Source organism: Bidens hawaiensis, unplaced genomic scaffold, assembly GCF_021521415.1.
Source record: "Bidens hawaiensis isolate Kalapana, Puna unplaced genomic scaffold, B.hawaiensis_p1.1 tig00022703_1, whole genome shotgun sequence".
In the NCBI taxonomy this organism is placed as follows: Eukaryota; Viridiplantae; Streptophyta; class Magnoliopsida; order Asterales; family Asteraceae; genus Bidens; species Bidens hawaiensis.
Window position 1 is genome coordinate 107,593 of NW_027493552.1, and position 14,861 is coordinate 122,453.

Genomic DNA, 14,861 nt, shown 5'->3' on the forward strand with positions numbered 1-14,861 from the left:
TCGTACTATAGGTCCGAGATAGCAAAGACGAACCGATCAGTGAAGTGTAGCTGATCCTTTCAAAAGGTGAATACGCCCAACTTTTGCAACTTCTATTAATCGAGTCAAATAAACTAATAACATGAGATTACGTATCTCTAAAACATTATAAACAAAAGTAATCGCTGGCCCTCAGGCTGTCATGTACGTTTGTTTGGATCCTTATGTGACATTCGTCAATTTCGGGTCTCGATTCGTATTCGTTTTGTAAACTTTATTGATGTAAACCGACCCATTTTGTAAACTGAAACCTTGGATATAATAAAAATGATGGATTTTATGTTACAATATTGTTTTACACTTGTTGGGTCTTGAAAACATTCATTTCGGTCTTTAAAACGCATAAAATTCACTTAAAACGAACTGCAGGGACCAAAACTGCCATTTTTGAAAACTGAAAAATATCATATTTGCACCCATAGCATACCGCGACCAGACATCATATACTTGGGAGCGTACCACGACCGGACTGCAGATCAGCAACTCATTTTTTGGTTATTTTTATGCAAACATGTGACCAAAACACCCCATTTTCATGAAAAACCCTTTATGCTTGACCATTTCAACTTACCCAATATATACACCACCCTTTCCATCCATTAATCTCTGCTACAACTCCAAATTCTCTCTCAAATTCAAAGATCTTAAGGTTATTTTCATTGTGTTCTTGAAGGTTTGACTTCTAAAAGTCAAACTGAGTTTTATCTTTAATTCTAACTTGTTCATCTAACATTACTAACTCTTGAATATGGTGGTACAACATATATATAATACACACCGCTTGTTTTCTTTATTTGTTACTTCACCGACTCCGGTTGGTTAAGTTTCGAATGTCATAAGGCAAGGCTTCATGGAGGACTACGTGTTCTTGATATATATTTACACACACATAACTTATTATACATATCACTTATGACTAACTTCTAACCCTTTTTAGTTTGTTCATCTTATTTACAAGTTCCATGGTGTGGGTTTGTATAAGACTAACCTCGGTTTAACCGAAACTAGTCCAAACCGGAAACCGAACTTTTGTTTACTAGTTTTTGTTAAAATAGTTGTTTAAACATGTTTATTGCTAGATTTGAGTTTCAAAAATCATTTTTACAAGTTCTTTGATATTAAGCATATGGAATCCATCTATGAACTCGTTGGGAGATGGAAACCGAACTAAACCGAAACTTTTGCTTAAAATACTTGTAGTTAACTTTTTAGTTGTAAAATTTAAGTTTTCTTCATTTATAAACCAATATACAAGTTCTATGATATTTGGGCATGTAGAAACAATCTATGAACTATTTGTGAGATGGAGACCGAACCAAACCGAACTATACCGACTTTTACTCGCTTAAGACACACAAGTGTGTTTATAGCTATCAAGACTTGTATATTTCTTTAAAAATAGTTTACAAACTGATTTTAATTATTTTCTTAAGTACTTGGAATTGTTGGATCCAACTTGATCTCATCACGTAGTCTGGACCGACAAAACCGAACACTCGCTTAACGTGCGTTGTTAGTTCTAAACAATAGATCTACATACGTGGTTAAGTGTTAGCATATTTTAATGAGTTATCTCATAACAGTTAATATGTTGGAAAGTTGACTTTGGGTTTGACCATTTGTCAAGACCCGAACCGACAACCCGAACACTCGTTAAAGACCCGTTTTAGTATCTTTGTCCCAAAGGAACTTGCATTTTATCATTTTTCCCACCTTATTACTTAACATTGGTTAAGCAAATAATAAGGTTAGATACTTTAACCCGGTTTCGAGCAAACTTAGATTTTTAAAGGATTGTTATTATAAATTCTTAAATAGTTACATTTTAAACCTTGAACTTTAATTGTTTACTTTTTGCAACAATTATTTTATTTAAAGATCTTCAAGACAACCATTCTAAATCCAATATTTTATTGTCATTTAGGCCTTGCTCGTTAAACTTCATCCACCCGGTTATTAATCTTTTACCAATCAAGTTTTATACTTGAACGTGAGTAACTTCATACCCCGTTTTCTATCTTTTATTTTGGGGGTGACATTTCATCTTATCTAAACTAAATGTTTTATACTTGGGTCTTAAACCACAAACGTTGTTGTATACTTTACTTGAATAATTGCTCGATTTGGTGTTCTATGCTTATTTTCCTATGTGTTTATCGTTTTTGGATGGTGGAACTATAAATCCTAGACCATTTGGCAACCCCTCATGGCAAGGTGTCGTTAACGTAATGCAATTAACGATAACTACAAAATCCTAAACTATTTGGCAACCCTTTATAGTTGGGTGTCGCTAACTTGTTAGCGATAACTATTTATCCAAGTTTATAGCTATTATTTATGGTTTTGTATACTAGTTTTGTGGCTTTTCATACTATATTTCTATTGTTCAAACTTATGAATTGCTCATCAACCTTTGTGTTGATAAACTTTATTTTATGAAATGTTACAGGTTTGCATCTAGGTTGATTTTGGAATTCGGTGAAGAAAACGTCACAAATACCGTTAGGATATTAGCAAAAATGAATAATATTTGATTTGCTATGTTTTGTTATATTTTGTTGTATTTGACTTATGAATATTTGGTTATGTGACATTTTTGATGTTGTGAAATGAAATGAGTTTGTTAAATATTGTCGCTTTAAATAGTGTCATGCGCTTATGAGCAATCGTTGCACCCCGGCATGTTCCGCCGCCTTTGGTCGGGTTGTGACAGATTGGTATCAGAGCCATGACAATTAAGATAGGTGGTTAGACGTAACGACCTAGAATTGTTATGCTTTGGGTCCTATACGTGTGTTCATACGTGTTTACTCTATTTTATTGTTCATATCGCATGTTTATTTATAAATTTGTTTAAAATTCACCAATATCCTAAATGTTCACATACACACACTTTCATAGTATTTCCAAGATATACTTACCTTAAAACACAAAAAGTAGATTTTTATTGTGTTTTATGGATTACAAGATTAACTTGGATCCCGTTGTTTCAAATCCCTTAAAGGTTGCGTTTATATCGGGTTTGTAGCCATCATAGAAAATGAGACACTATAAAATGACCATTTGACAAAAAGATTCCAAGGATCGAAGGTGATTTACTTACCTGGGATGGTTGAGTTATAGTGCTCGTTTTCTAGGTCATAAACCGTGTTATAAATTTCAATTCTTTAAGTAGTCGAATGCGAGCGTTCTGGTCGTCATCCTAATTTTCGGTGTTAAAACAATAGTACTACGGTGGTTCGTGTGCTAGTGTTTTGACATGACGTTGTATCTCGATTTATTGTGTTATTATTGTTATTTGAGTCTAAAACATGAAAAAGTCGCGGTGATCTCGTGCACATGTTTAGACTCCAACGTGGTGTTTTATAAAACCTTTTATTTAGTGTTGGAATATCAAGTCATGGTGATTTCATGCACGATTTTTCCGACTCTATAAATCTCAAAATCTCAAAATTTCAAGCTTTAACTATCTCAAAATCATTTACGTTTTGTTTACGGTTTTGTTATTTATAAACAACGTTTTATTTTTTATCTAACACTAACATCTTCACCATACTAACTCTAGGATTCATAAAAAACAAAAATCGAAATCTTATTTTATTTTATACACCTTGGTATTCATTTCCTTTACCCAAAACTTATCCCATTTTCTTAATAAATTTTAGCATGCCTCCGCTAAGACGCCAACCGCGATGGGACTCCACCCGACGTATGGCCGCTCTTGTCGCCAAGCAAATGGCCGCTGTGATTTCCGAACTTATGACCCAAATACAAGCAAACCAACCCGCACCCGTTGTTGCACCTATTGAACACAAACCCGCATCCTACCTGCTTAAACAATTTACTAGTGCCAACCCGGCCGAATTCTTTGGAACCAACTGTGCGACTACCTTGTTGCAATGGTTCGAATCTATGGAGAATGTGTTTTTACACAGCGAATGCCCCGAAGCGAAAAAGACAAACTTCGCTTCAAGCATGTTTAGGTGAACCGCCTTAACATGGTGGGGTAGTGTTATGCACCTCCAAGGTACGGACGTGGCCATGGCTCTTCAATGGGCCGAGCTTATGAAGAAGAAATTATGTCCCAAACACGAGCTCCAAAAGCTTGAGGAAGAATTTTGGAACCTAAAGCATGAAAGTGGTGATAACGCCGCTTACTCACTCTGTTTCCATGAGTTGAGCATCCTTGTTCCCCATTTGGTTACCCCAACCGAACGTGAAATTGATAAATATATTGGGGGTTTACCGATGAAAATCCGGGACTCAGTCATGAGTAGCAAACCTGCGAACCTTGAGGAAGCCATCACATTAGCCGGTTGGCTATCGGAAAATCACGTGAAGGCGGGTACCCTAACCCTCAAGAAAGCAAGTGAGAAAGACAAGCCCGAGCCCACTCCCCAAACCAAGGTTGAACCCACACCACAAGCCATTAACTACTCAAACTCTTCCTGACACAACAACAACAACAACAACAACAACAACAAAAAGAAACCCAAAACCAACTACCGAAATTATGCCGTCACCCAACCTCAACCACAACAACAAACCCAAACCCTCCCTCAAAACCGAAAACCTTATGTTGGGAACTCCCCGCTATGTAACACTTGCCTACTTTACCACCCAACAAACTCGCTTTGTCGCCAATGTACCATTTGTAACCGACTTGGCCATCTCAACACCACATGCCGATCCCCATTACGAACCCAACTCAACCAACCTAACCAACCAAACCAACCAAGAACTTTTCCCTAAAATTCCCAAAACCGATATGCACCCTACCCATCAAACCAACCCCAACCACCCCGAGCTTGTTACATTTGTGGAATCCAAACCATTTCAGCAACAACTGCCCTCGCCTCACCTTTGCTAACCAAACCGTGACCGTACTTACTACCAAACCCAAGCTTACCAAGTTCAAACCTACCAACCCCAAATTCCCCAACTCAATGCACCACTCATCCAACCCATCCAAGAAATCCAAGCACCACATCCACCTCCACAACAAGCATCTCAAGTCAACCATGGTAATAAGGGCGAGCTTTTATGATGAATGCAAATCAAGCTCAAGTGGCAAACAATGTTATGAACGGTATGTTTTTGGTGAACTATCATTTGGCTTCTATTTTATTTGATACTGGTGCCCATAGAAGTTTTATTTCTTTGAAATTTGAGTCGAAACTTGCGATGCCTAGAACTAAACTTTCCCAACCGTTTTCTGTTGAAGTCGACAATGGAAATTCTATTACCATTAATTCCGCCGTCCGCGATTGTTCTCGTATTCTTTCTAAGCATAAATTCTCCATTGATCTCATCCCGATGCAAATGGGTAGCTTCGATGTCATAGTAGGCATGGATTGGTTATCTTTGCACCGTGCCGAAGTCGTTTGCTTTGATAAATTCATTCGCATCCCGCTCGTCAACGGTAAAATTCTTAAGATCTTTGGAAACGCAACGCCCCAAGGCTAAATCTCATGTCGTGTGCTCAATCGCAAAAGTACTTACACCAAAAGTATGTTCTGTTTCTAGCTCTTTCGGTGACAAAAGACAAAAAGGAAAGGAAGATTCAAGATATTCCTATTGTTCGTGATTTCCTTGATGTCTTTCCCGATGATTTTACCGGTCTTCCTCCCGTTCGTCCGATTGAATTCCAAATCGATCTTGTGCCCGGCGCGATGCCCGTGGCCAAGGCTCCTTATCGTCTAGCCCCGTCGAAAATGCAAGAACTGTCAAACCAACTCAAAGAACTTTCCGATAAAGGCTTCATTCTTCCAAGCTCTTCCCCTTGGGGCGCTCCCGTTCTCTTCGTGAAAAAGAAGGATGGTTTGTTTCGTATATGCATTGATTATCGTGAACTTAACAAGCCTACTATTAAAAATCACTATCCATTGCCACGTATCGACGACTTATTCGACCAACTTCAAGGCGCAACTTGTTTCTCCAAAATTGATCTTCGATCGGGTTATCATCAATTGCGTGTTCGCGAAGAAAACATTCCAAAAACCGCTTTCCGTACTCGATATGGACATTTCGAATTTTTGGTTATGCCCTTCGGGTTAACAAATGCACCCGCGGTATTTATGGACCTCATGAACCGCGTTTGCAAACCATTCCTTGATAAATTCGTTATTGTCTTTATTGATGGCATCCTTATCTTTTCTAAATTCAAAGCCGAATATGAACATCATTTGCGTTCCATTCTCGAGCTCCTTAGAAACGAACAACTCTATGCCAAATTCTCCAAATGTGAATTTTGGCTTGAGGAAGTTCAATTTTTGGGACATATCGTAAACGACAAAGGTATTCATGTTGATCCGCTAAAATTGAGGCCGTTAAGGATTGGAAAACTCCAACAACTTCCACGGAAATTCGATACTTCCTCGGTTTGGCCGGATATTATCGGCGTTTCATTCGGAATTTTTCCAAAATCTCTTTGCCTCTTACCTCTCTCACCCATAAGGGAGAACCCTTCGATTGGGGTTCGAAGCAAGAGGAATCCTTTTGCACTCTCAAGGACATGCTTTGCAATGCTCCCGTTCTAACCCTTCCCGATGGAAACGACGATTTTGTTGTATTTTGTGATGCCTCCCATCAAGGCCTTGGTTGTGTTCTCATGCAACGAGGTCAGGTAATCGCATACGCATCAAGGCAACTTAAGGTCAACGAGAAGAACTATACGACTCACGATCTCTAACTTGGTGCCATCGTTTTCGCTCTTAAAATCTGGAGACATTACCTTTATGGAACAAAATGTGTGGTTTTAACCGATCATAAAAGCCTTCAACACATTTTTTACCAAAAAGATCTCAACATGAGACAACGAAGATGGGCCGAATTACTTAGTGATTACGATTGCGAGATTCGCTACCACCCCGGTAAAGCGAATGTTGTCGCCGATTCCCTAAATCGAAAGGTTAATGTTAAATCTGTTATGCTTCTAAGCGTCATTGTTCAAACCGATCTTCAAATTCGTATCTTTCAAGCTCAACGTACCTCCGTCGAAGAAGGTAATATGTACGACGAAATGTCATGTGGAGCCGAACTTCAACTCGAAACCAAACCCGATGGTATTTTGTACTTTCTCAATCGTTTGTGGGTTCCCGATCGAGATGACCTTCGTACTTGTATTCTCGACGAAGCTCATAATTCGCACTATTCCGTTCATCCCGGTGCGGATAAGATGTATTTCGATCTTCGTGCTACCTTTTGGTGGCTGGGTATGAAAAAGGACGTAGCGTTGTTTGTATATAAATGTCTTACTTGCTCGAAAGTCAAAGCCGAACATCAAAGACCTTTTGGTCTACTCAAGCAACCACCGATTCCCGTTTGGAAATGGGAATACATTGCTATGGACTTTATCACCAAATTACCCGAAACCCAAAAAGGCAACGATAGCATTTGGGTGATCATCGATCGATTAACCAAATCTGCTCATTTCATTCCGATCCGCGAGAAGTATTCTGTCGAGAAGCTTGCTCAAATCTATGTTCGGGAAATCGTGTGTCGACACGGTTTGCCATTGTCTATCATCTCCGATCGCGATGCCCGATTTACCTCACACTTTTGGCGATCTCTTCAAGAAGCTTTGGGAACACGTCTCGATCTTAGCACCGCTTATCATCCTCAAACGGATGGTCAATCCGAACGTACAATCCAAACACTCGAGGATATGCTACGAGCATGTGTTCTTGATTTCGGTGGGAATTGGGATTCTCATCTTCCGTTCATCGAGTTCTCCTACAACAATAGCTACCACTCTAGCATTGATGTGGCTCCTTTTCAAGCTCTTTACGGTCGTAAATGTCGTTCCCCAATTTGTTGGAACGAAATTGGTGAAGCTCAAATCACGGGACCCGAGATGGTCCAAGAAGCCACCGATGTCATTCATCAAATCCGTAAGAATCTCCTAGCCGCAAGAGATCGTCAGAAGAGTTACGCCGACAAACGGAGAAAGCCGATCGAATTTAATGTTGACGATCCTGTCCTTCTAAAAGTATCCCCTTGGAAGAGGGTAGTCCATTTTGGAAAGAAGGGTAAACTAACTCCTCGTTTCGATGGTCCTTTCAAAATTCTTGAGCGTGTTGGGAAAGTAGCGTATCGACTTGAACTACCGAAAGAACTTGCTGGTGTTCATCCGACATTTCATGTTTCTAATCTCAAAAGGTGCCTAGCCGAGGGTAATCTCCATATACCTCTCGACTAAGTTCATGTTGATAAGTCTATGATTATGGTTGAACGACCCGTTGAGATTATGGATCACAACGAGAAGAAAACGAAGCGTAGTCGTATTCGGTTAGTAAAAGTTAGTTAGGAATCACGGCGTGGCGCGGAGTTTACTTCGGAACGAGAAGACGCAATGAAAGAGAAGTATCCACATTTGTTTGCATCATCATCTCCATCTTAATTTCGGGACGAAATTTCCTAAAGTAGTAGATACTGTGACATTCGTCAATTTCGGGTCTCGATTCTTATTCGTTTTGTAACTTTATTAATGTTAACCGACCCGTTTTGTAAACCGAAACCTTGGATATAATAAAAATGATGGATTTTATATTACAATATTGTTTTACACTTGTTGGGTCTTGAAAACATTCATTTTTCCCACCTTATTACTTAACATTGGTTAAGTAAATATTAAGGTTAGATACTTTAACCCGGTTTCGAGCAAACTTACATTTTTAAAGGATTGTTAATATAAATTCTTAAATAGTTACATTTTAAACCTTGAACTTTAATTGTTTACTTTTTGCAACAATTATTTTATTTAAAGATCTTCAAGACAACCATTCTAAATCCAATATTTTGTTGTCATTTAGTCCTTGCTCGTTAAACTTCATCCATCTGGTTATTCATCTTTTACCGATCAAGTTTTATACTTGAACGTGAGTAACTTCATACCCCGTTTTCTATCTTTTATTTTGGGGGTGACATTTCATCTTATCTAAACTAAATGTTTTATACTTGGGTCTTAAACCACAAACGTTGTTGTATACTTTACTTGAATAATTGCTCGATTTGGTGTTCTATGCTTATTTTCCTATGTGTTTATCGTTTTTGGATGGTAGAACTATAAATCCTAGACCATTTGGTAACCCCTCATGGCAAGGTGTCGTTAACTTAATGCAATTAACGATAACTATAAAATCCTAAACTATTTGGCAACCCTTTATAGTTGGGTGTCGCTATTATTTATAGCTATTATTTATGGTTTTGTATACTAGTTTTGTGGCTTTTCATACTATATATCTATTGTTCAAACTTATGAATTGCTCACCAACCTTTGTGTTGATAAACTTTATTTTATGAAATGTTACAAGTTTGCATCTAGGTTGATTTTGGAATTCGGTGAAGAAAACGTCACAAATACCGTTAGGATATTAGCAAAAATGAACAATATTTGATTTGCTATGTTTTGTTATATTTTGTTGTATTTGACTTATGAATATTTGTTTATGTGCCATTTTCGATGTTGTGAAATGAAATGAGTTTGTTAAATATTGTCGCTTTAAATAGTGTCATGCGCTTATGAGCAATCATTGCACCTCGGCATGTTCCTCCATCTTTGTTCGGGATGTGACACCTTACTTATGTAGTAGACGGTGAGCACACCACTCCACACCTGGTTATATGCCTTCGCCACGATGGGCCTGACCTAAGTTACTTCCGAAAGAGGGTAATCATGTGTATACTGATGGTAGCTAAGTAATCTTGAACGCTGCGGTGTTTGTTGAACGGTTTCGAGTAGAGCTTAAGTTTATAATTGTGTTTTGTTTTTTAACATGATTATTCCTAAGCCACGATGGGTCGTACCTAAGTTATGTCTCGAGGGGTAATTAAGTAAGTAAAATATTTTATGCGTCAGCTTTTTCACCAGCATGTGTTGCTGACATATTTTCAAGCTGTTTTATAAGTAATGAATGTTAGACGCTTGAAGAATCGAAGTGGCATCTAGGCGATCTGATGGCTCATCATTTTGTTAAACTTTAAAATATGTAATGGTGGTTTATATAAACAAATAATCTTTTGTAAGCTCATCTTTAGAACCCTGGTTTCAACCACATTTTAGCACCCGAGCCATCCTACAACCGTTAGATCATCCTACCTAGTTGATTCGCTTTCCCATTATCATTAAATCTCGTTAAGTCTTCCAGTTAGTTTCGTTAAGTTAAGTTAGTTTAAATTAGTTAAAATAAAATACATTAAAATAAAATCAATTAAATATTATTAGGTAGGACTTGGATTATGGTTTATAATCTGAGCCGTTCTCACGTGTCTTCGAGTTCGATATCCGGACTTTCCTTGTCTTTGCTATATGCGACCGGTACACTTACCGTTTGTGTGAACTAGGATAGATTGTTTAGTTTTTAAAGCTTAGTTGCGATTCGTGTCTATTATATATATATATATATATATATATATATTCGCACATCACTATAAAATATAGATTTATGCATGTTTAATAGCTCCAGCAGAGTGATAACTAATATGAGAGACTAATTCCCTAGTTGCAATGCTACTGCTACTTTAGTAACACTACTACAAAGACATAGCATATACTTTTATATCAGCTCTCTCCAGCAAAGACACTTATTAATGTTGTTTTTCTAGTATATTGAATGCCCCATAAGAGTATCAACATCTGGCAACAAGCATTCCCTAAGTAATTTAAAAGTCTCGCTACCAAAACACTTATCATACGTGTTGTGAGTTTTCTTTGGCAACTAAATATTTAGCGTCCCCAAAAGTAACACATCTTCAAATAATCTCTCACATGTGGACATGTTTATGTACATGTAGACAATTTTCAATATATTATGGTATAGATAATCACTACCAGAAAATGTACCTTTAGTGACACGCGGAAAATGACACACGGTTATTTTATGACAAGTAAAAGTCGCTTGTCATGAAACTATGTCATCTTTCATAAAAATTGAAAAGGGCGACGACACGAATTTATGTGTCATCATTTTAGTTTTATGAAACTTAAAAATAAACAAGCGCTACCCTTTTTACTGGGTCGGGTCATGTTTAAACGTCCCTTTATAATTTCTAGGGTTTTTACCCTTCATCGACATCTCATACGTACGCTCTGCAAAAGAATTTGACACACCATTCGTCTGATTGCTCTGCATCGTCGTCAATTCACGCTTTGCATCGTTGATTACTGATATGCTGCATTGCGATTACGGATCTGGATTCATAATTACGTCACTGTATCTATCTGCTGATTAGGAGTGTTTTGTGGCTCTGGATCGTCTGATTACTCACTATTACTCGGCCTGAATACTCAACGGAACTAATAACATCATCTTCGTAGGTATAGTACTAATTTCAGTCTTAAATTATACTTAAACTGAACGCCGTCTGCATACGTCAATTTGATATATGGAGAAGCTTGATTGTTGATTGTTAGATGCAAGGAATTGACCAATTCTAGGGTTTCAACATAAATTGGTGCATCTCTTACTTGTTGTGTTAGTTCACGCCTGTTAATTGTAACCTAACATCTGTGTTTATTTGACAAAAGTACTGATTATAGTTTAATATTTACCTACAATTTGTGTTTACTCGAATATTGCTATTGATTAACTTTTGGTTTTAGTTTTTATCTAGTAATATTTTTGACTGTTAGATTTAATATGTTGGCATGATTGTTAGGTTTAATCCGTTTGTCATTTTGATATACGGAGAAGCTTGATTGTTATTTGATATTGTTTCGCCTTTTCAGGTTGTAGTTTCCTTTATGGTTCCCTTTAATCGTGTGTGATACTTTGTGATTATAACAACTTTTGATCATCATTGGTGACTTGATGATGTATGTTGTTGGTTCTGCTACATGGTGCTTGGCAGCTGAGTGGTCTAAGGCTTGTCTTTTGATACACTTCCTTTTTTATTACAGAGACTCTCATATGTCATAATTGCTCACTAGATAATAAGATATTTCCAGTTCTTAATTCTATTTTATCTTAACTAATTGGGGGAAACTGCAGTTTCATTAATGCGTAATCAATTCCATGTTACGATCGCTAATCTTGATTATTCACGTCGCATAGTTAAATACGAACTCGTATAAGCAATCACCAATATTTGGTTTTCAAAACTTAAAATGTAGTTATTGGAGTTGATTAAATGGATCTATAACTGAATGTAGAGAACCGTTTAGATCTCACAAAAGCAAGAGAGGAGAGAGAGATCACTAGCATAACTAAAAAGAGAAGAAAAAAGGCGGCGAACGGTATTGTGTTGCTGCTTTTTTGGGTGACGAAAGGTGGGGTCTGTAGTGTTGGTTCACGGTGGCAGTAACGTGGAGCAAATAAGGCAGCGCGCAACGGGTTCAATTCGAGCATAAAGTTATTGACAACGGCTGTACTCGATGGCAAGGCAGTGGTGATAAGGGATCCGAGGACTGAAACAGCGAAGGATTAAAACCGATCAGTCAGGGATTAAGCTGCCTGCATCTGTTACGGTTCGCGACAGTAGTGGTCGTTTAGACTTAAAACGAACTCGGACAAGCGTGTGGAAAGTTAGCGAAATATGTAAGCACGTAAGGTGAGTTCATTAGCCCTCTTTTAATCTTTTTTTTTTGTTTAGTTCTCATTGTTAAGATTTTGACTAAGTTGTTTTTATTAATGGTTTTTCTGAGTTATTGAGTTCATATAGATGCTTCAGAAGGCAAGAATCATTAATCATACACTCTAATGAGGTCAATTGAGCCATTGAATGTTTTTTAACAGCTGATAATAATATTTGATCAGTACATTTTATCTTATGCATGTTTATTAATTATTATTAGGTTGATCTTTACTTTGGATGGGTAGATGCTATTCATCCTGTTGAATTTTGCGGTCAAAGATATGAAATAAAATCTCTTTATTCAGTATTAATTCTCAACTCATGAACCATTAGTGTGGCAAGGCATCAAACATCTCTTAAATGTCAATGGTAAGCTTACATTCAAATTTTAAAATTGATGAAATATGTCTCCATTTTTATTAGTTCGTTAACCATGTTAAGTAGTTCATGTGAATTTAATAAACATATTTTTTTTGTTATGTTTTAATTTTTATTATGGAAGGACCCTTTAGGAGAGTCACAAGTATTTCATGGAGTGAAACACCATCATTAACTTATATATGTAATTATCTTTTTTTGAAAGATAACTTATTTGTTTTAATGATAATGAGCAATTATGTAACTGAACTTGAAATCTTTCTTCAAAATGGAATCGTTGCATTTTTCAAAATGGCAACTTTCAAAGAGTCAGGGTTAGAACCGAGATTTTTCAAAATATGAACATACCAAGGGGTCTTCTGATGTAGGAATGCATTATTAACTTCAATAATATTATGTTTAATTTATTTTCAGATTTCACTAAATAGTCACATGAGGCAGGTTACAATCATTCATGACTAGCAATTTCAATCCTTCCATTGCCAATATTTACGGTATGCTTCATTCACCATTTCAGTTAATTATTCTACGATGATTAGAGGCTGTGTGTTGAGTATTTTTGTAATTAGTAGATAACTAAATTAGAATCATGATTGTTGGTTTTAAGAGGCGTGTTATTTCAAGGAAAATAAGTGTAATTTGACTATAATGAATGATAAACTTATTGTAGCTTTGCTATGGTATTTGTTTTGTGGTTCAGAATTAGGCTATGACTTTATCAGTATTAGCGTTTAACTGTTTAGCGCAAAAACAATTTGCTTTCAGTTATTAGCATGTAGTGCCTTGAAGCATATTGAAATGATTTAGATATTGTAAGACAGTTTATTAATGATTGGAAACATTATGATATATATCTAACCATCATGAAGAAATGTACATTATGTAAAGGAATCATATAACCGAATAGCACGAGTTAGGATGGAAGATACTAATGTATGTTTTTTTATATTTTGCTAATTATTTTGTTTCTGCAACACAAAGGCAATTAACAAGGGTATTGGGGTGGATAATATGCATTACATTATTATGGTCCTTGGAAGGTAATATTTGTATTGTTTTTATATATTTGAACATTAACACTTTTAGGAAACTATGAATTTAAACTTCTGTCTTGCTTTAAGAGTTTAAAGGTTTTTTTTTCCGGTTTTGGACATAGATAAGGAATTGGGCAGATTGAGGGTGCAATGACAACAAGATGTACCAAAGTTATTGTTGCATTCTACACAACCATGTTGATAATTTTCTTACAAAAATCAAATTACCAAGTGATGTCCCCCCTTCCATAGATGCATTAATGGGTCAAGTAAAAGTTTCAACCTAATTAGCTTACAACTAGTTCAAACATACAAATTTACCCATATACCCTGGTGTGTACCAGTTAGTTATTCATAATGAAATTGTTGACTTCAATTTTTTTTTGTGGATTTGACTGCAAATTTGACTAACGGGTCGAAACTGTAGTTTAATGGTCAAAAAAGAAGCTTTGACTGTTAAAAGTCAAACGGATCTGATAAATAAATCTTCAAATCATTTGAACTTTAGGTTTAACTAATCTAAATTTTCTCTCAGGTTGGAGGAGGGAATATTGAATACACGGATGCTGATATTGATAGAATTCGTGAAGAATGGTCGACTTTTGTGGCATCCTTTATTTACCAATGAATGTTCGTATCGATGTTAATTAAATGTTAAACTTTGAAATATTGTGAAGAATGGTCGACTTTTGAATGTTTGTTAGTATGTTGGAATATTATATGAAATGGATTATTTTGCTATATATGAATTTTAGCTTTATTATGAGACGCTAATTGCCATTATTTAATGTTGAAATTATAAATCTGACAAAAACATTCTATTTTATAATACTTGAA

At 36.4% G+C, this 14,861-nt stretch overlaps 1 long non-coding RNA gene across 3 annotated transcripts; it reads left to right on the forward strand.

The window, feature by feature from the left end:
* Positions 1-12,240: 12,240 nt before the first annotated feature.
* Positions 12,241-14,247, forward strand: LOC143566154 (uncharacterized). Of its 3 annotated transcripts, XR_013141186.1 has the most exons (5): positions 12,241-12,742; positions 12,833-12,981; positions 13,405-13,484; positions 13,972-14,030; positions 14,147-14,169. It is a non-coding gene; the product is annotated as an uncharacterized LOC143566154 (long non-coding RNA). The 3 variants fall into 3 exon arrangements; XR_013141185.1 differs by having other exon boundaries at positions 12,241-12,981; XR_013141187.1 differs by lacking the exon at positions 13,972-14,030 and having other exon boundaries at positions 12,241-12,981; positions 14,147-14,247.
* Positions 14,248-14,861: the final 614 nt, after the last annotated feature.